The following is a 21,557-nucleotide window of genomic DNA, read 5'->3' on the forward strand; positions in this document are numbered from 1 at the left end:
CGGAATCAGAATCATGTTTGGCTACTGACATAACAAAATTAATTTTTTTGTTTTTGATTTAAAACAGAATTACACTTGGAATGGGTTTCGTTTCACATGGGTTTTTCTTTTCATAGGTTTTTCTTTTCTTACTGTTGGGTGTCTAGAAATTATATTTTGGGGTGGCTTGTTCAGATTTTGCTAATTTGGGTTGTATCCAGGAAGTGCAGGGATTTCCATATAGTGTAGACGTGATCATAACACAAATTGAAGATCCTGAGATGCATGTCTTCTTGGATGGCCCAAGACCTAAATTGAATAAGCTAAAAAACCAAATCAAATTTACAAGTTGCAAAGAGAGGATGATGTTTTTGTCTTCATGGTTGACCCTGACAAAAATTAAATGACCTTCAAAATCAAACAACTTAAGTCAAGTATATAATAGAATCACCGTCTTTATTTCCTGTGTATTTCTTCAAATTTATCCAAACAAATTGAACAATCGACTTCTCACATTGTTACTGCTGAATAGTGGATCGTGGGCAATTTTATCACCTTGTAGGCGCTCATGAGTTGATCCCAATACTTAGCGGCAAAGTAGATAAGGAACACCCCCAAAAACATAATTATTGCTGTCGCAACCATTACTGGGATACTTGGGAGGTGGTACTCAAAAGGGATATTCCTGGTAAAAAAAAACAATATTTGGAGTCACTCAAATGCCATAAGACCTATCGGTTGTCAAAATACCAAACAAACAGTGCCTAAGGGTAAGTAGCAAATAGGAAAATTTAAGAAATGTCAATAGAAATAAAACTACAGGAAAAAAAAGTAAAACATACCTCGCAAGTTTGTTCATGGACCAAGCATGATAAGATAAATGGCCCTTATAATCCAACAATAAGTAGAACTTACCTCATGAATTCTTCTTCTTCTTCTTCTTCTTCTTCTTCTTCTTCTCTCTCTCTCTCTCTCTCTCTCTCTCTCCCGCTCTCTTTTTCCTCCCTTTATAATATTTCTTATTTCCACATTTTCTCTCTTCTATTTTACATCATTTTCAAACATTGCACTCTCTTCCTCCTCTATCATTTTGTTTTAATTGCAGTGGAAATGGGAGAGCTTTGATGGAGACACATCAACATGATCTGGAGCTTCTATATGAAGCTACGCCCACTATTACATAGTGGGCCCCATATGTGAAGGATCTTGACTGTCCATCTGATGTTAGATAACCAGGTGGTTACCAATCAAATGCAACCCCGCGAATGATCTATTAAGCAATTAATGGGAGAGCTTTGATGGAGACACATCAACATGATCTGGAGCTTCTATATGAAGCTACGCCCACTATTACATAGTGGGCCCCATATGTGAAGGATCTTGACTGTCCATATGATGTTAGATAACCAGGTGGTTACCAATCAAATGCAACTGTAATGTTCCTTTTTAGGAACATTGATCAAGGACTGTGCTCCATCATGTTCAAGGGCCACCCTTTTGATCATTCTCAAGAAGGCACCCCTTATAGTGCTAATGTGGGCATAAGCCAAGGGCCATCTTCGTGTGGGACCACTCAGTGGGCCGAAGATCAAATGAAGTTGCAAGGTTTGAGCGGTGTGGGGCCCCTTTTTATGTGTTTGGGCATCATCCGTGGGGCCGGACCGAGTGATGGTGGCCCAATTGTGGGACCATTGGAGTGGAAGTCCCTCTTTAGTGCATTGGCCAAGGAGCCATCTGGTGTCCAAATGGCCCATAAGATGGCCTTATTTTGTACTAATCCTCCTTGGAAAAAATGATACGAGCACCACTCTTTTTGAATATAAGTGCTTGACTTGGAATGAGGGTGGTATGCAATCAAGACATTCAAAGAACTTATCTCCTATGCTAGTGAAGCAACCAACTTAGAAGGCAGTGGGTTTTCTAATTGGACGGTGCAGTGAGCACCCCATCCATCCTCCATCCTCCATCCTCCTTGCAGCGTGTGCCCTTGGAGATCACCCATATTCCACAACCATTGAAGAGAGCATCCCCTCCATCCAGCCAAGCTTCCCCATCTTGGACGTCCATCCCAAGCTTCCACGAATGTTATGTTTTTATTCTCTACTTGGTCATTGTTGATTTGGTAGCTTCCCAATCATCTCTTTATGAGAGCTATAGCTCTATTCTCTTATGTAAAGCCATTTTTGGTGGGTGGAATGATATAGAAGTGCAAAACAATCCCTATAAATTGATGCAATTGAACTGTTTGATGAAATGTCTATGTGAATGGCCATTCTTTTTGTAGTTAAAAAGGTGGGTGATGGCTCACCATTCCTTTTGAAGAAAAGGGCCATTACAAGTGGTATCAAAGCATCATCCTGCCAGCCTTGGTGCCCAAGGGAACTCAGAAATGCGCTGCGAGAAAATTGGTCCACGTTTGGACAGCTTTTAGTGGCTTGATTGCTCCATCCACTACGCCCCCTAGGTGTTTGAGGAAATTCCCAAGTGAAGGTAACAGTTCTGGGCAGTTTAGAACTGCAGAAATACACTTGCAACAACGCCCACCAACTGTTTGAGAAAAGGCCCAAGAGCAAAAACGTTTTCTGGTCGGTGTTTGGGCTGAAAAAAAAAAAAAAAAAAGCCTAGCTACTGACACCTCCTAGGTGTTCGACGAATTGCTCAAGTGAGACTAGCAAATTTTGAGTTGTTGTGACATTCCTCCATTGGCGCCCCCTAGGTGTTTGAAGAAAGTCCTACAAGAACCATTCTACAAAGGGACAACTATCATCCGTGGTGTACCCCGACTGCTTGAAGAAAGGGCTATGCAAACCGTATAGGAAGGGGCATAACTCAAAACAGCACACCCCAATCTATAAAGCTTGCATGCTAATTGTTTGTTGGGTGCTCTGTGAGACATCAAAGGAGTTTGCACAACCATTATTGTTGGGAAGTTTGTGAGACTTCAAGCATCGCTCCTTGAAGCGGTGATTGCGCGGACAGAAATTACAAACACAAGTGTTGTATAAGAGCTACTACAACAAGGTATCAAGGTATTTTCGTAGGCACACCAACTGTTTGTAGAAAAGCTGAAGAGAAGTGCATAGCTCTGGCCAGTTTTGGGCTGCTGAAATGCCAAGGCACGGACGCCCCTAGATGTTCGATGAAATGCTCCAATGCTGCAATGAGACTTGCTAACTGTTGATGATCAAGCTGTGGCGCCCCCTAGGTTTTTGAGGAAGGACTACAAGAACCCATATTTCAAAGGGAGGTGGCTCAAATCTGCCGTTGCTCAAACCTGCATGCCAATTGTTTGTGTTGTACACTGTGAGACATCAAAGGAGTTTGCACAACTATTGCTTGTTAGCATTTTGTGGCGCATCAAGCATTGGCCGTTGAAGTGGTGATTGTGTGGCATGGATACTTCAAACATGGGTGTTATATAGGAGCTGCTACAAGGAGGTATCAAGGTCTTTCGCTATGCACACCAAATGTTTGTCGTGTGGTCCATGAGGGGACTACATAGTTGATTTGGGACTGCACACCAACCATGTGTCCGGTGGCCTGTAAGACAGCTTGAGAAATTAAAAGGACCGCATTCTCCATAGGTGGACAGATTTGCAGAGTCCCCATGGAGTCCACACAGAGAAGGCCTATGAAAAATGATGCAGAGGAGAGGTTGGTAGCACGCTTTGCTTATGCTATGGACACCCGCTTTGCCCGCCTTGAGCGCACCCTAGTCGAGGCTATAGAGTGCTTGACAACTCGCTCAAACAAGGGTAACAATTTTAGGGTGGTGACTATGCCCCCTGATTTGGAGAGCGCCTCTACATCCCTTACCATAGACATACCAACCCTTCATCCATGCCGACCAATAGTTTATGAGGATATTATGACATCATTTGAGAGCGAAGTTAGTGCCCTAGTGACTTGCACTCCTACCCCAACACCACCCCTGCTGACTTGCACGCCTACACCACCACTACCTCCGCCCACACCGCAGATGCCAGCACATATTGATACCATTGGTGCTAAATCAGAGGCCGAGTGTGAAGAGGTTGTTGATGATCACAGTGATAGTAGGGATGGCACTTTGGGTGGGGGACCAAGCCTTCAGATGCAGATCATCAATGTGGCTCCATATGAGGTGGAGATAATCAAGGTGCTTTGTTTACCACTCCAGTCCATGTCCCATGATGAGGATATGGATTTGGATGCCCCTATCTTGATGACCCTCTTGCTGGGAGGGGCACCTATGGACATGATGCATGGAGGAGCTCTGCTAGTAATTATTCCCAATTTCGAGGAACCAACACAGTACCCTTGGAACTCCAACATTGATCGACAATGTTGTTGTCAGTATTTGCTCGATGCTCATGGACTTCATCAAGCGCATCATCCCCATGTACCACGCAGATTCCCATTTGACCGCGGACGACACAATGACAGTGTAGTATCATTTCTCTTCCAATTGCTTGGGGGCAAGCAATTCGGGAAGGGGAGATTTGTAATGTTCCTTTTTAGGAACATTGATCAAGGACTGTGCTCCATCATGTTCAAGGGCCACCCTTTTGATCATTCTCAAGAAGGCACCCCTTATAGTGCTAATGTGGGCATAAGCCAAGGGCCATCTTCGTGTGGGACCACTCAGTGGGCCGAAGATCAAATGAAGTTGCAAGGTTTGAGCGGTGTGGGGCCCCTTTTTATGTGTTTGGGCATCATCCGTGGGGCCGGACCGAGTGATGGTGGCCCAATTGTGGGACCATTGGAGTGGAAGTCCCTCTTTAGTGCATTGGCCAAGGAGCCATCTGGTGTCCAAATGGCCCATAAGATGGCCTTATTTTGTACTAATCCTCCTTGGAAAAAATGATACGAGCACCACTCTTTTTGAATATAAGTGCTTGACTTGGAATGAGGGTGGTATGCAATCAAGACATTCAAAGAACTTATCTCCTATGCTAGTGAAGCAACCAACTTAGAAGGCAGTGGGTTTTCTAATTGGACGGTGCAGTGAGCACCCCATCCATCCTCCATCCTCCATCCTCCTTGCAGCAGTGTGCCCTTGGAGATCACCCATATTCCACAACCATTGAAGAGAGCATCCCCTCCATCCAGCCAAGCTTCCCCATCTTGGACGTCCATCCCAAGCTTCCACGAATGTTATGTTTTTATTCTCTACTTGGTCATTGTTGATTTGGTAGCTTCCCAATCATCTCTTTATGAGAGCTATAGCTCTATTCTCTTATGTAAAGCCATTTTTGGTGGGTGGAATGATATAGAAGTGCAAAACAATCCCTATAAATTGATGCAATTGAACTGTTTGATGAAATGTCTATGTGAATGGCCATTCTTTTTGTAGTTAAAAAGGTGGGTGATGGCTCACCATTCCTTTTGAAGAAAAGGGCCATTACAGCAACCCCGCGAATGATCTATTAAGCAATTAATGGTTCTATTTTAGGTACTCGGAGAAATCATATGCCTTAGTTACAAAATGCTTTGAGATTTTCTCACTTGCACCAAAAGTGAGAAAATGTGACTCTCACAGAAGCTAAACCTGAAAACTTCAAAGAAGCTATGACACATAAGCATAAGGAACAGTGGGAGAAGGCTATGCAAAAAGATCTCAATTCCTTGATTTCGGAATAGAGCAAACTGAATAGCAGCACAACCGAAGGTTCTCAGGATAAAAGAGGTTCGTAGCAATAATCAAGATCAGGCTTATCTCTATTTATTTTCTTTCCGTTTGCATTTGTGTTTATTTCTCTTCATTAGGGTTTGGGTTGGGATTAGATTTTTTGCTGATTTTGTTTCTACTTTTCTGACAATTGCGTTAGAAAGATACAACAGACTTTGGTTTCTCTGATTTATTTGCTTAGTTATAGTTGATTAGATGTGAAGAAATTTAGTCTGAAATCTCCAAGTTGCTTGGTTATCAGCAAATAAGTTGAGATTCATCAATGTGTAATGCATGAAGGTAAATAACAAAAGGAATTTCTTTTGATAGTTTTTGGTAGAGAAATATATGCTTAAAAATCAGATGATTGCACTATTTGCAATATGTAATGCATTAATGAGATGTCGTTACATGGGTGATTTAGAGGACGTGCTCCAACATTACGTTGGTTGTGGAATATGTGAACGTATAATGGATAATGGGTTTTATGAATAATGGGTTTGGGCCTATGTGAATGTATAAATTGTGTTGTGCGGATATTTGGCTTTATTATTTTTCTTTTTGTCATGGATCTTCATTGGACATGTGTTTCCATTGGAGTACATCTTCTCCAAATTTGGCCTAAATGTGTTAGAATCCCACTTTTTTCCACTTGCTGTTGTAGGGGACCAAATTGATTGACATTTATTTAGTAATTCTTCATTGTAAAATAACTACTATATTTGAGTTGCTATATATTTCTGTTTTGAATGGTTAGTTGCTATAGTTCACTTACAGAGTTTCCTTTCTCTTTTCTCCTTTTTAGTAATTGATTCCATTGTTTGTTGATAATTTAATTATTAATTTATGATTTATCACCACCACCACCAGATAATTATTTGCACGCCCCTTCTTTCATTGATATGACCTTTTATATGAACACAATGACATGGAATTTCTCATAGCTTGTACTTCCTTCATGCTCATTCATGTCAGCGTATTCATTTGTTAGGTGATTGTAAATCTACAATATTAATGTTTGTGAGTCTCTTTTTGCTCTTGAAGACATGAAAAAATTATTCAACCTTTTCTTCATTATGTACTTTCTGGTATCAAAGAGCAAGGCCAATCATTTTATAGATCCAGGACTATATATTTCAAAAAGATGGACATATATAGTCCTCTTAGGTGTGCTACATTGAATGGGTGACATGCCTAATTTAAAGGGGTGTATGAAGACTTTAGGTGATGGGGAATTAAACTTGTATGGCCTTAAAAGGTTATTTAGAACCTTATAAATGTAAAGGATCTTCTGTTGCCCTTTATTTAATACCTTATAAATGTAAAATTCTTTACTAAATACCTCACATTTTTAGGCTCTAACTATTTTTTAAATGATGCCACTTTATTAATGATTAAATACTGACTCACAACCGAGGAGGTTGAGAGAAGCTAGAGAATAAGGGACGGAGAAAAAGATGATACAACAATCACAATCAAAGAGGTGAATAGACGTATATCCCTAGCGAAGGGTGATCAACTCAAGCAAGACAATTGGCCTCTTCATTAGCTGACCTCGAGTATAAGGGTACAGAACTGGGTGGCCCTCCCCTATATCCAAGATCTTGTCTAACATCTTGGAGAATGTCCAAGGGTGCGGGTGCCCTTGCTTTTTTTCTAATTCATTTAATTCATCTGAGATGGCTGCACTCTCGTGCAATAGTCCTTCAGCGAAATGCCTTCTGCGATGGCCCCTAGCGAATCTCTTTTTTATATTCTTAAAACTCAAAATTCTAACATGTGGTGTTTGTCGTAGAAAAAATCATTCACATTCCAACTCTATATCCTGCAATATTTTCTATAGCTCACCGTGATTTCAATATGCCCCACATCTATAGTGACAGCTTTTCTTCTCCCTAGGCCTGGAAGCATTGACTATGGGTATTTTTGTAATATGAAAATCGCGTAACTTCGTGTACTTTTTAAGATATTAAAGTTTTTGGTCGTAGATCGTTTGGCTACTTTTTAACCTTCGCACAGTGAAAAATCCAAAACCAAAGACTTAGTCACAGAAGGTGACAAACCGATCATGAATGATTATGAAGAATAGCTCATTCCATGAATTACTCCTCTTTTCCTTTCATTCTATTCAGTTTTGAAAAGGAAAATATGACATTATTGTGGATGTTTGTTACTGTCACCCTCTTGTTTTTGTCGTTTCCAACCATCTCTCTCTCTCATATATATATGCCATTCAAATGGTTTGAAAGTTTGGCCGACATCAGCCAATGGTAAACTAAAACTGAAATGATTACATTCACTTTAAATTATAATTACATTACTTGTAAAGTTGATATCTTTATTTATTTTTACTTAGAATGAGTATAATATACTATACATTTAAATTGACTGACGGCATGACGGCATGACGGCATGTAGGGCACGATCTATGTAATACCATCCACTTGTAGATACAATCATAGTGAAAAATGTGGTTGCATGTAAGCTTTTTAAGGTTGGTATTACTTTCTTCAAATTTCTCCAAACAAATGGGACACTCGTCGTCTTGCATGGTTTGTGGTGAATACTGAATCGTCGGCAGTTCGTTCATAGCGTCCACGAGAGCATGCACGAGTCGACGCCGATCCCGATACTCAGCGATAGGGTAGTATAAAATGAATCCCACCAAAACCGTAAACGTCAGTGCCACAATCACTGATAGGGTAATAATCACCGATTTTGGGACGGGGGCCTCAGTCGCTGGATCGACATTCAAAATCCTGCCAAAAAAAAGAATATTTAGTGTCATCTACATACCCCCTTTTAAAGTACATGTTACTGCTAGGGTAAATTATGTCTCGTATGAAGCAAACAACATGTACACTAGAAATAGAAAACGAGCAAATATGTTCAGGTTCACGAAGCACTAAACCCAACTCCAAATTTAGCTAGTTTTGGGTCAAACAGTTTAGTTCCATATGGCTATCAGCAATCTCCAAAAAGGGCAATACTAGATATATTCAAATCTGGAAAATGGTTTGAATGCCAAAAAAAAAAAAACGTATTGGCCTCTATCAGATCCATGACTCTTCTCATAACTTTGAAGAAAGGATTATGATTATCACCTTCCTACTTAATTCTACATAATAACAGCAGATGGTTGGTTGAATTTACCCTAAAAACAAGTATAACTTATCAATGCTAAGAGGAACTGTTACACACTACAGAATGCAGGACAAGGGAAAAAAATATCGCAGATTAAAGCATATGGCTTAATCACATATGTATTAATAAATCAGCAGTTAACTTTTCACACGGAAAGAAATGGAAAATCCAAAGCAAAATAGCGCATGCAACAAAATTTAATGAAAAGAAAGAAAAAAAAAGAAGCAGAGATATGTACCCCATTTTTCTTCTTCTTATTCTTCTTCCCTCTCTCTCTCTCTCTTTACTGAAAGTTTACTGAGAAATGAGGACAAGAGAGCATTAATAAGGAGAAGGCCAAAAATTTATTAAGGGCAGTGATAAATTCACACCCTTGAAAGGAATAGGGGTTATTATTCTTTCAAAGAGGTAAATTTATCACTGCCCTTTATTAAATGTATCCATATAAAGCATGCTCTGTAAGATCATCCGAATTGGTTTAAAACATGAACAAATTATATAAAATTGCACTTAGGTATACTAAACACAATTTGCTAGAGGTAGATTAGACGACATTTACTTAGTTTATTGAGCTAAGGTGTATTTGATCAGATTGCAAGAACAGTATTCACATAAATGTTTCATCTCGAAGGCCAAAAAAAGAGTAAATAAGAGTAGGTACCAGAATAAAATAAAAATTAGAGTTTGAGGAAATCCTAAGATTGCAAACATGTGCCTCAGCCATTCATCCAGGAGAGGGATAAAAATGGAATTCTTCATTTAGAGTTCGGGTGGGCGGTAAAAGCACAGGAAAGAGAAAAGGATAGAGCATCCGAAAAATTCAAAAAAATCGACTATTTTCTCAGTTGCTATATAGTAATAGATAGATAGAAGCATTTGTTTACAAAAATACATTGGCAAGCTGGCAACTCCGCAGCAAAAGTGAGAAACTAAATGCTTCTTTAAATAGTCGAGGAAGCCTATTTCCACTCAATTGTTTCAATAATAACACCCTACTCTTTGCTTAGCACTTTTTAAATCAGCTTTTGAGAGCATTTTTGGAATTATAACGAACTATAGAAGTTATTGAGAAAAGTGTTCAAGCAAAGGCAAAGAGCCACCATGAATCATGGGTGAGGAAATATTTCATTTTCGATTTGAATAATGTATACAACTGTGTATTAGAGGTAGAATTTGCTTATGGAGGAATGATAGAGGCAAGGGCGCCCTTGCATAAGGAGCCAGAAAAGGGCCCTAGATTGGATCCATATCATTTTCGGTTACTTTTTAAAATCAACTGTAAAGGTAAAATCAGTTACACTTAATGATGTGGAACCAATCAAGGGCCCTCTTCGGCTCCTTATTCGAGGGTGCCCTTCCCTCTATCATTCCTCTTTTTTTTTTTTTAAAAAGAAAAGATAACCGTTCATGTGCAAAGAAGATTACAATTGGGAATCAATGGGCAAAGACAACTCGAACTGCGAAACAGATCAGTGTCTCTCAGATAAATATTTCTATCCGACTCTAGAACTGATAGTCTAAGATAGGTTTTGAATCAAGGGTGTGGGAATATCATTTCTCTACAAGCAAACATTTTCATGCACCAGTGTTAAAAAATGGGCCAGCCCCATCAAAATAAAGAACGACGTGTAAAATTGTGGACCCACCATATATACATGTACTCGGTGGAGATTGCGGGACCTACTCTACGAAAGCATGAGGCAAAAATGGTGGGCCACACCCGATGCATGGTTTTCATAGAAGGAAAAATTGCCAATTGGGGACACCAAAATACTAGAATTGTCAACGGGGGACACAATTTTGAAAAATTGTGAAAGAGGGTTGATAATCCCCTTTTGAGAGTTTGATAACCCCATTTAGAGGGTCCATAACCCCCTTTTAGAGACTTGATAACCCCTATTTCGTCCCTCTAACAATTTTTCAAAAGTGTGCCTCCCGTTGGCAATTCTCGTATTTTGATGTCCCCCATTGGCAATTTTTCCCTACACAGAGTTGGTGGGACCCACCCTAATCAAATTAGATCACTAAGGTTAACGGGTCTTTTGGACTTTTCCATAAGGCGGTTCTCCTCTTTTCAAAGATAAGTGCATTTTGGTCCTTTACAAGTAAAAAAAATCCCCTAAGGTGTCAATTTCATTTCATTTTGATTGAAACATTTCATTCCAGTTTGAAAAATGGAACAAAAATACTCTCTATTCTGTTTCAGCCAGAATTACATTACTTTTCGGCCCGTTTCAGCTGTTTTATTCACAAAATAAAAATAAATAAATAATAGTTTCACCCCTTAACAGTCCTTTTTTTGGTTTTTTTACTGCTTTACTCTTCCTGTTGCCATTTTTTTACCGTAAAAAATTGTTTGAAGGATATTTCGCCTTTTTTCCTCCCAAACATGAAAAACCCTATACAAACCCATCTTAGCCCTATTAATTTTCTTTATTTTACTAATATGTTATGAAATGGAAATGAAACAGAATCAAGACCAGTTATCTATTGTATTCTTCATATAACTGAAAAGAGCAAAAGTGGACTCTCTTAAGATCAGTTATCTATTGTATTCTTCATAATAGAGCCATCTAAATGCGGGTATGCCACACAAGCTACAACAGCCCACCCAAAGCAACCCATGCACTGGAATATCTAGTTATCCAAGAATACTGCACAAGCCACGAAGGCCCCACCAAAGTATACTAAGTGTCAAATGCACAACTGTAATACTACTCATGCATCACACAGCATGATAAGGAAATCTATGTATACAAGTCAGCAACAGAAGTACGCACTGTGTATAGTGACATAACAAGTCAGAACCAATAGAATATACAAACACAGATTCCTCAGCCATAAAAAATGAAAGGATACATTGGCATGCCGGGTCCCAACTTACGAAGTTCAGAATAAAACCATGGAAAATGAAAGTATACATTGACATGACACCTTATACCACTGTCGTGATGAGCCGTAAAAAAAGGGTAGTACTAGGGGTGTAACTCGGGCCGGGTTGAGTCTCGTCGAGGCCAACCCAAACCCAACCTGATGCATTCCTACTTCAACCCGAACCCGACCCTCAACCCGACAAGAGTCAACCTGAACCCAACCCGCCCCCTGAATAACTCAACCCTAACCCCACCTGACCCAACTAGATCCTCTCCTTGCATTCCTTAATCCTTCCAATCCTTCCAAGAGAAACATCCATCAAATCTCTGCAACTTCGCAAAGAACAAATAGTCCCCAAAAATCATCTCCCATACAACAATGTTCTGAACCGGGATACACATTACAACAAATCCAACGGCTGCTGCAAGATGGAGGGATAAACTGCTATCAAGTTATGTGTTTTTTTATTTGACTAGACATAGCCCTCGACTTATGTGTTTTTTCATGCCCTTTATTCGAGGGTGCCCTTGCCTAGTTGCCTCTATCATTCCTCTTTTTTTTTTAAAAAAAAAGAAAAGATAACGGTTCATGTGCAAAGAAGATTACAATTGGGAATCAATGGGCAAAGACAACTCGCACTACGAAACAGATCAGTGTCTCTCAGATAAATATTTCTATCCGACTCTAGAACTGAAAAACATACCTCTATGGGCTAGTTTGGCTACCATGAATATGTTTTTCACATGGACTATTAGCTTTACCCAATGGTTAAGGAGGGTGAAAGACACGAGAGAGAGGAGAGGGTAACAAAAGCTTGAATTAACGACAAGGAAACAAAAAACTCCACCCAAAATATGATAGATTTTTGGAATTTGCTTATGGAGGAATGATAGAGGCTAGGGCGCCCTTGCATAAGGAGCCAGAAAAGGGCCCTAGATTGGATCCAAATCATTTTCTGTTACTTTTTAAAATCAATTGTAAAGATAAAATCAGTTACACTTAATGATGTGGAACCAATCAATGGCCCTTTTCCGGCTCCTTATTCAAGGGCACCCTTGCCTCTATCATTCCTCGTTTTTAAAAAATTATATATATAACAGTTCATGTGGAAAGAAGATTACAATTGCGAATCAATGGGCAGAGACAACTCGGAATATGAAACAGATCAGTGTCTCTCAAATAAATATTTCTATTCGACTCTAGAACTGAAAAACATACCTCTATGGGCTAGTTTGGCTACCATGAATATGTTCTTCACATGGACTATTAGCTTTACCCAATGGTTAACGAGGGTGGAAGAGGGATCGACACGAGAGGGAGGAGAGGATAACAAAAGCTAGAATTAAATAGAGTCTTCTACTTTGCTTTATTTGGGATTTTTGCAAAAGAAGTCTTCTAATTTGCTTTATTTGCAAATAGAGTCTTTTCCTTTTAGAATTTGCAAATTGAGTCATCAAGTTTGAGTGAATTTTGCAAATCAGGTCTTGGTATCCGTTTGCGACCAAAATACCCATGTTAATTTTTTTTTTGTCTGACTCAATGAAAGAGAACAAAATGTCATTACACGTATAAAGACAAATTACCTTATGAAAAACCAAAACACACATGATAGTCAAAGATAGGTTTTGAATCAAGGGTGTGGGAATATCATTTCTCTACAAGCAAGCATTCTCATGCACCAGTGTTAAAAAATGGGCCAGCCCCATCAAAATAAAGAATGACGTGTAAAATTGTGGACCCACCATATATACATGTACTCGGTGGAGATTGCGGGGCCTACTCTACGAAAGCATGAGGCAAAAATGGTGGGCCACACCCGATGCATGGTTTTCATAGGCGATGACTCATATAACTGAAATGGAAATGAAACAGAATCAAAACCATAGGAGATGACTCATAACTGAAAAGAGCAAAAGTGGACTCTCTTAAGATCAGTTATCTATTGTATTCTTCATAATAGAGCCATCTAAATGCGGGTATGCCACACTAGCTACAACAGCCCACCCAAAGCAACCCATGCACTGGAATACTGCACAAGCCACGAAGGCCCCACCAAAGTATACTAAGTGTCAAATGCACAACTGTAATACTACTCATGCATCACACAGCATGATAAGGAAATCTATGTATACAAGTCAGCAACAGAAGTACACATTGTGTATAGTGACATAACAAGTCAGAACCAATAGAATATACAAACACAGATTCCTCAGCCATAAAAAAATGAAAGGATACATTGGCATGCTTGGTCCCAACTTACGAAGTTGAGAATAAAACCATGGAAAATGAAAGTATACATTGACATAACACCTTATACCACTGTCGTGATGAGCCGTAAAAAAAGGGTAGTACTAGGGGTGTAACTCAGGCCGGGTTGAGTCTGGTCGAGGCCAACCCAAACCCAACCTGATGCATTCCTACTTCAACCCGAACCCGACCCTCAACCCGACAAGAGTCAACCTGAACCCAACCCGCCCCCTGAATAACTCAACCCTAACCCGACCTGACCCAACTAGATCCTCTCCTTGCATTTCTTAATCCTTCCAATCCTTCCAAGAGAAACATCCATCAAATCTCTGCAACTTCGCAAAGAACAAATAGTCCCCAAAAATCATCTCCCATACAACAATGTTCTGAACCGGGATACACATTACAACAAATCCAACGGCTGCTGCAAAATCCAAGCAAAAATAAAAAACAAGGAGTTATGAAAACCACTACCAAAGTTTCTAATCTTTTATCTGTAGAAATCCACGTGTATTGACATAGCCCTCGACTTCTTCGCCAACATTTTAGGGTTTGTAATTGCTTCCATATTTTTTCACAAAGTCAACATCAGTCCTTTAACGCACCTTTTACTATCCTCTAGTTCATCTCCACCTTTGGAATTGATTAAAGGCCGTGAATGATCTTTGATCACGATGGAGAGAACTTCTTTTCTTCTTCCTCTCGTCCATTTCAGAATGTTTCTCCATCAAGCTTCTAAACTCGGTTCCGGCACTGTTCATTCTTATACTAAAAGCAATAAAAAGCGATAAAAAGATAAAAAATCTTGGGTTGATTGTCGGGTTAGGTTGCCAATGCCTCAACCATAACCCGACTCGGATTAAACTTGGGTTCCCAACCCTAATGCTAACCCGACCCGGCCTAGCATCAACCCAACCTGACAAAAAATTGGTTTCAAATCGTCGGGTTCGGGTTGAGCCCGACCCAAGTTGCACCCATAGGTAGTACAAATGGTGGGTATTGGCATTCATACCATTGTAGACTAAGCTCATCTAGGTACATATTGTTGCATTGGGATGTGATATTCATATGATACATATTGCATAAGTTTTATTGCATACATGGATCATGGCATTCCAAGTGAAACTGATAAAAGAATATCCAATGTAAAATGTGTTGTTTGTAATGTTGTTCCATATTTAAATAAGTATCAGTATATGTTAATATTTACAAAAAGATCAATTGGAATATTATTAGTTTATTTTTTCTATGATTTCACATGACATAGAAGTTTCTTTGAATCCCTATTTCGAGCATGTCTGTTTCTCCCGTCATAACTATCATCCGATCATGAATGATTATGAAGAACAGCTCATTCCATGAATTACTGCTCTTTTCCTTTCATTCTATTCAGTTTTGAAAAGGAAATTATGACATTATTGTGGATGTTTGTTGCTGTCACCCTCTTGTTTTTGTCGTTTCCAACCAGCTCTCTCTCTCTCTCTCTCTCTCTCTCATATATATATATATACCATTCAAATGGTTTGAATGTTTGGCCGACATCAGCTAATGGAAAAGAAGGCTAGTTAAACTAAAACTGAAATTATTACATTCACTTTAAATTGCAATTACATTACTCGTAAAGTTGATATCTTTTCTTATTTTTACTTAGAATGAGTATAATATACTATGCATTTAAATTGACTGACGGGATGACGGGATGACGGCATATAGGGCACAATGTATGTAATACTATCCACTTGTAGATACAACCATAGTGAAAAATGTGGTTGCATGAGAGCTTTTTAAGGTTGGTATTACTTTCTTCAAATTTCTCCAAACAAATGGGACATTCATCGTCTTGCATGGTTTCTGGTGAATATTGAATCGTCGGCAGTTCTTTCATAGCATCCTCGAGGGCATCCATGAGTCGACGCCGATCCCGATACTCAGCGATAACGTAGTATAAAATGATCCCCACCAAAACCGTAAGCGTCAGGGCCACAATCACTGATAGGGTAATAATCACCGATTTTGGGACGGGGGCCTCAGTCGTTTGTTCGACAACCCAATTTTTCCTGGCCAAAAAGAGAATATTTAGTGTCATCTACATACCCCCTTTTAAAGTACATGCTACTGCTAGGGTAAATTATGTCTCGTATGAAGCAAACTACATGTACACTAGAAAATAAATAGAAAACAAGCAAATATGTTCAAGTTCACGAAGCACTAAACCCAACTCTAAATTTAGCTAGTTTTGGGTCAAACAGTTTAGTTCCATATGGTTATCAGCAATCTCCAAAAAGGGCAATACTAGATATATTCAAATCTGGAAAATGGTTTGAATGCCCAAAAAAAAAAAAAAAAAAACGTATTGGCCTCTTGCAGATCCATGACTGTTCTCATAACTTTGAAGAAAGGATTATGGTTTTCACCTTCCTACTTAATTCTACACAATAACAGCAGATGGTTGGTTGAATTTACCCTAAAAACAAGAATAACTTATCAATGCTAAGAGGAACTGTTACACACTACAGAATGCAGAACAAGGCAAAAAAATATCGCATCTAGATGAAAAAAGAGGAGGAAAAGAAGAGAGATCTAGATTTTTCAATTATAAAGACAAATATAAATACACAATAATGACACTTTTCAAATAGGTCCAGTAAAATCAAAATCTCTGGCTATTTCCTAATTTATGGATACTTCTTTGTATCACATATGAAAATGAAACAGATCAAAGGCTACTGCTGCGGCAGATTAAAGCATATGGTTTAATCACATATGTATTAATAAATCAGCAGTTAACTTTTCACACAGAAAGAAATGGAAAATCCAAAGCAAAATAGCGCATACAACAAAATTTAATGAAAAGAAAGGAAAAAGAAGCAGATATATGTACTCCATTCTTCTTGTTCTTCTTCTTTTGGAGGATCGAACAAAGTTTGTCTCATTCAATTAATTCATGTGAGAGGGATATGCTAGGGACCATCACAGAAGGCATTTTGTAGGCAGGCTTTTTCATGAGAGAGTAGCCACCTCATATGAAGTGCTTGCTCTCTCATGCAACAGCCTCTACATGAAATGCCTTTTGCGATGGTCCCTATCAAATAATAAACATAAAAAGTGATCATGATGGAAAACCTTTTTTTTTCTTTTTTTGGAAGGATAATAATGATAGATCGGGTTGGCAGAAATGCCTTCTGCTCATTTAGTGGTAGAAAATAGGGTTCATGTCTAAAGAAACATCGCATGCATGCATACATAACATGAAGAAATAAGGATAATTGCTAAGGTGTTTGTAAGCTGCTTCCTTTAATTTTTTCTCTACGAATCGAAAGGTTAGGATCATCCTATGTAGATGATTTTTGGGTATGACCTATTTACTCTGAGCATAACTACTAAAAACATCTCCGTAGTATGATCTAACTCTTTGATATGTCATATGATGTCTTCTATTTGTAGATTGAAGGTTTAGGATCATCCTATGAATATGATTTTATAGGGAAGGCCTATTTACATTGGGCCCAACAAATAAACGTTTTGGATTTCAAATAACGTGGGCTCAAATATGTTTTTATAAAAAATAAAAACATGTTATATGGTCTCCGCATGTAGGCCCATGTGCATGCATTTTTTATATTTTTTTTGGACATAGTGGGCCTACTGTTCAGGGATAAAAACATTCAGTTGTTGGGCCCACCATATAGTTGGGTTTTGATTGAGAATTAGAGTAATTTATTAAGGGCAGTGATAAATTCACACCCTTGAAAGGAATAGGGGTTACTATTCTTTCAAGGAGGTAATTTTATCACTGCCCTTTATTAAATGTATCAATATAAAGCATGCTCTGTAAGATCATCCGGATTGGTTTAAAACATGAACAAATTATATAAAATTGCACTTAGGTATACTAAACACAATTTGCTAGAGGTAGATTAGACGACATTTACTTAGTTTATAGAGCTAAGGTGTATTTGATAAGATTGCAAGAACAGTATTCACATAAATGTTTCATATCGAAGGCCAAAAAAAGAGTACCAGAATAAAATAAAAATTAGAGTTTGAGGAAATCCTAAGATTGCAAACATGTGCCTCAGCCATTCATCCAGGAGAGGGATAAAAATGGAATTCTTCATTTAGAGTTCGGGTGGGCGGTAAAAGCACAGGAAAGAGAAAAGGATAGAGCATCCGAAAAATTCAAAAAAATCGACTATTTTCTCAGTTGCTATATAGTAATAGATAGATAGAAGCATTTGTTTACAAAAATACATTGGCAAGCTGGCAACTCCGCAGCAAAAGTGAGAAACTAAATGCTTCTTTAAATAGTCGAGGAAGCCTATTTCCACTCAATTGTTTCAATAATAACACCCTACTCTTTGCTTAGCACTTTTTAAATCAGCTTTTGAGAGCATTTTTGGAATTATAACGAACTATAGAAGTTATTGAGAAAAGTGTTCAAGCAAAGGCAAAGAGCCACCATGAATCATGGGTGAGGAAATATTTCATTTTCGATTTGAATAATGTATACAACTGTGTATTAGAGGTAGAATTTGCTTATGGAGGAATGATAGAGGCAAGGGCGCCCTTGCATAAGGAGCCAGAAAAGGGCCCTAGATTGGATCCATATCATTTTCGGTTACTTTTTAAAATCAACTGTAAAGGTAAAATCAGTTACACTTAATGATGTGGAACCAATAAGGGCAAAGAAGATTACAATTGGGAATCAATGGGCAAAGACAACTCGGACTACGAAACAGATCAGTGTCTCTCATATAAATATTTCTATCCGACTCTAGAACTGATAGTCTAAGATAGGTTTTGAATCAAGGGTGTGGGAATATCATTTCTCTACAAGCAAACATTCTCATGCACCAGTGTTAAAAAATGGGCCAGCCCCATCAAACTAAAGAACGACGTGTAAAATTGTGGACCCACCATATATACATGTACTCGGTGGAGATTGCGGGACCTACTCTACGAAAGCATGAGGCAAAAATGGTGGGCCACACCCGATGCATGGTTTTCATAGAAGGAAAAATTGCCAATTGGGGACACCAAAATACTAGAATTGTCAACGGGGGACACAATTTTGAAAAATTGTTAAAGAGGGTTGATAATCCCCTTTTGAGAGTTTGATAACCCCATTTAGAGGGTCCATAACCCCCTTTTAGAGACTTGATAACCCCTATTTCGTCCCTCTAACAATTTTTCAAAAGTGTGCCTCCCGTTGGCAATTCTCGTATTTTGATGTCCCCCATTGGCAATTTTTCCCTACACAGAGTTGGTGGGACCCACCCTAATCAAATTAGATCACTAAGGTTAACGGGTCTTTTGGACTTTTCCATAAGGCGGTTCTCCTCTTTTCAAAGATAAGTGCATTTTGGTCCTTTACAAGTAAAAAAAATCCCCTAAGGTGTCAATTTCATTTCATTTTGATTGAAACATTTCATTCCAGTTTGAAAAATGGAACAAAAATACTCTCTATTCTGTTTCAGCCAGAATTACATTACTTTTCGGCCCGTTTCAGCTGTTTTATTCACAAAATAAAAATAAATAAATAATAGTTTCACCCCTTAACAGTCCTTTTTTTGGTTTTTTTACTGCTTTACTCTTCCTGTTGCCATTTTTTTACCGTATTAAAATTGTTTGAAGGATATTTCGCCTTTTTTCCTCCCAAACATGAAAAACCCTATACAAACCCATCTTAGCCCTATTAATTTTCTTTATTTTACTAATATGTTATGAAATGGAAATGAAACAGAATCAAGACCAGTTATCTATTGTATTCTTCATATAACTGAAAAGAGCAAAAGTGGACTCTCTTAAGATCAGTTATCTATTGTATTCTTCATAATAGAGCCATCTAAATGCGGGTATGCCACACAAGCTACAACAGCCCACCCAAAGCAACCCATGCACTGGAATATCTAGTTATCCAAGAATACTGCACAAGCCACGAAGGCCCCACTAAAGTATACTAAGTGTCAAATGCACAACTGTAATACTACTCATGCATCACACAGCATGATAAGGAAATCTATGTATACAAGTCAGCAACAGAAGTACGCACTGTGTATAGTGACATAACAAGTCAGAACCAATAGAATATACAAACACAGATTCCTCAGCCATAAAAAATGAAAGGATACATTGGCATGCCGGGTCCCAACTTACGAAGTTCAGAATAAAACCATGGAAAATGAAAGTATACATTGACATGACACCTTATACCACTGTCGTGATGAGCCGTAAAAAAAGGGTAGTACTAGGGGTGTAACTCGGGCCGGGTTGAGTCTCGTCGAGGCCAACCCAAACCCAACCTGATGCATTCCTACTTCAACCCGAACCCGACCCTCAACCCGACAAGAGTCAACCTGAACCCAACCTGCCCCCTGAATAACTCAACCCTAACCCAACCTGACCCAACTAGATCCTCTCCTTGCATTTCTTAATCCTTCCAATCCTTCCAAGAGAAACATCCATCAAATCTCTGCAACTTCGCAAAGAACAAATAGTCCCCAAAAATCATCTCCCATACAACAATGTTCTGAACCGGGATACACATTACAACAAATGTGGTTGCTGCTGCAAGATGGAGGGATAAACTGCTATCAAGTTATGTGTTTTTTTATTTGACTAGACATAGCCCTCGACTTATGTGTTTTTTCATGCCCTTAATGAGACTTTTGTTTCAACCTATCATGTTAAAGAAATCAAATGGTTTAGATAAAAAGAGTACTCCTCACGAGGATCAACACCAAATCCAACGGCTGCTGCAAAATCCAAGCAAAAATAAAACACAAGGAGTTATGAAAACCACTACCAAAGTTTCTAATCTTTTATCTGTAGAAATCCACGTGTATTGACATAGCCCTCGACTTCTCCGCCAACAGTTTAGGGTTTGTAATTGCTTCCTTATTTTTTCACAAAGTCAACATCAGTCCTTTAACGCACCTTTTACTATCCTCTAGTTCATCTCCACCATTGAAATTGATCAAAGGCCGTGAATGATCTTTGATCACGATGGAGAGAACTTCTTTTCTTCTTCCTCTCGTCCATTTCAGAATGTTTCTCCATCAAGCTTCTAAACTCGGTTTCGGCACTGTTCATTCTTATACTAAAAGCATAAAAAGACAAAAAATCTTGGGTTGATTATCGGGTTGGGTTGCCAACGCCTCAACCATAACCCGACAAGAATTAAACTCAGGTTCCCAACCCTAATGCTAACCCGACCCGGCCTAGCATCAACCCAACCCGACAAAAATCGGGTTCAACTCGTCGGGTTCGGGTTGAGCCCGACCCAAGTTGCACCCATAGGTAGTACAAATGGTGGGTATTGGCATTCATACCTTTCTCGACTAAGCTCATCTAGGTACATATTGTTGCATTGGGATGTGATATTCATATGATACATATTGCATAAGTTTTTTTTCTTTAAATAAGTTTATTGCATGCATGGATCGTGGCATTCCAAGTGAAACTGATAAAAGAATATCCAATGAAAAATGTGCTGTTTGTAATGTTGTTCCATATTTTAATAAGTATTAGTATATGTTAATATTTACAAGAAGATAAATTGGAATATTATTAGTTTATTTTTTCTATGATTTCACATGACATAGAAGTTTCTTTTCCCAGCTCAGTTTCCTCAGTTGAAACTCATCCCTTATATATTTTCAGA

General features: G+C 38.7%; 1 long non-coding RNA gene across 1 annotated transcript; it reads right to left on the reverse strand.

Moving 5' to 3' along the window:
* Positions 1–7,897: 7,897 nt before the first annotated feature.
* LOC143868765 (uncharacterized) lies at positions 7,898–13,055 on the reverse strand. The gene is made up of 3 exons (XR_013244443.1): positions 12,866–13,055; positions 9,012–9,070; positions 7,898–8,388 (listed from the first exon to the last, which is right to left on the reverse strand). It is a non-coding gene; the product is annotated as an uncharacterized LOC143868765 (long non-coding RNA).
* Positions 13,056–21,557: the final 8,502 nt, after the last annotated feature.

This window comes from Tasmannia lanceolata, unplaced genomic scaffold, assembly GCF_043159265.1.
Source record: "Tasmannia lanceolata isolate RefF3 unplaced genomic scaffold, GAP_Taslan_0.1 ptg000655l, whole genome shotgun sequence".
Taxonomy (NCBI): Eukaryota; Viridiplantae; Streptophyta; class Magnoliopsida; order Canellales; family Winteraceae; genus Tasmannia; species Tasmannia lanceolata.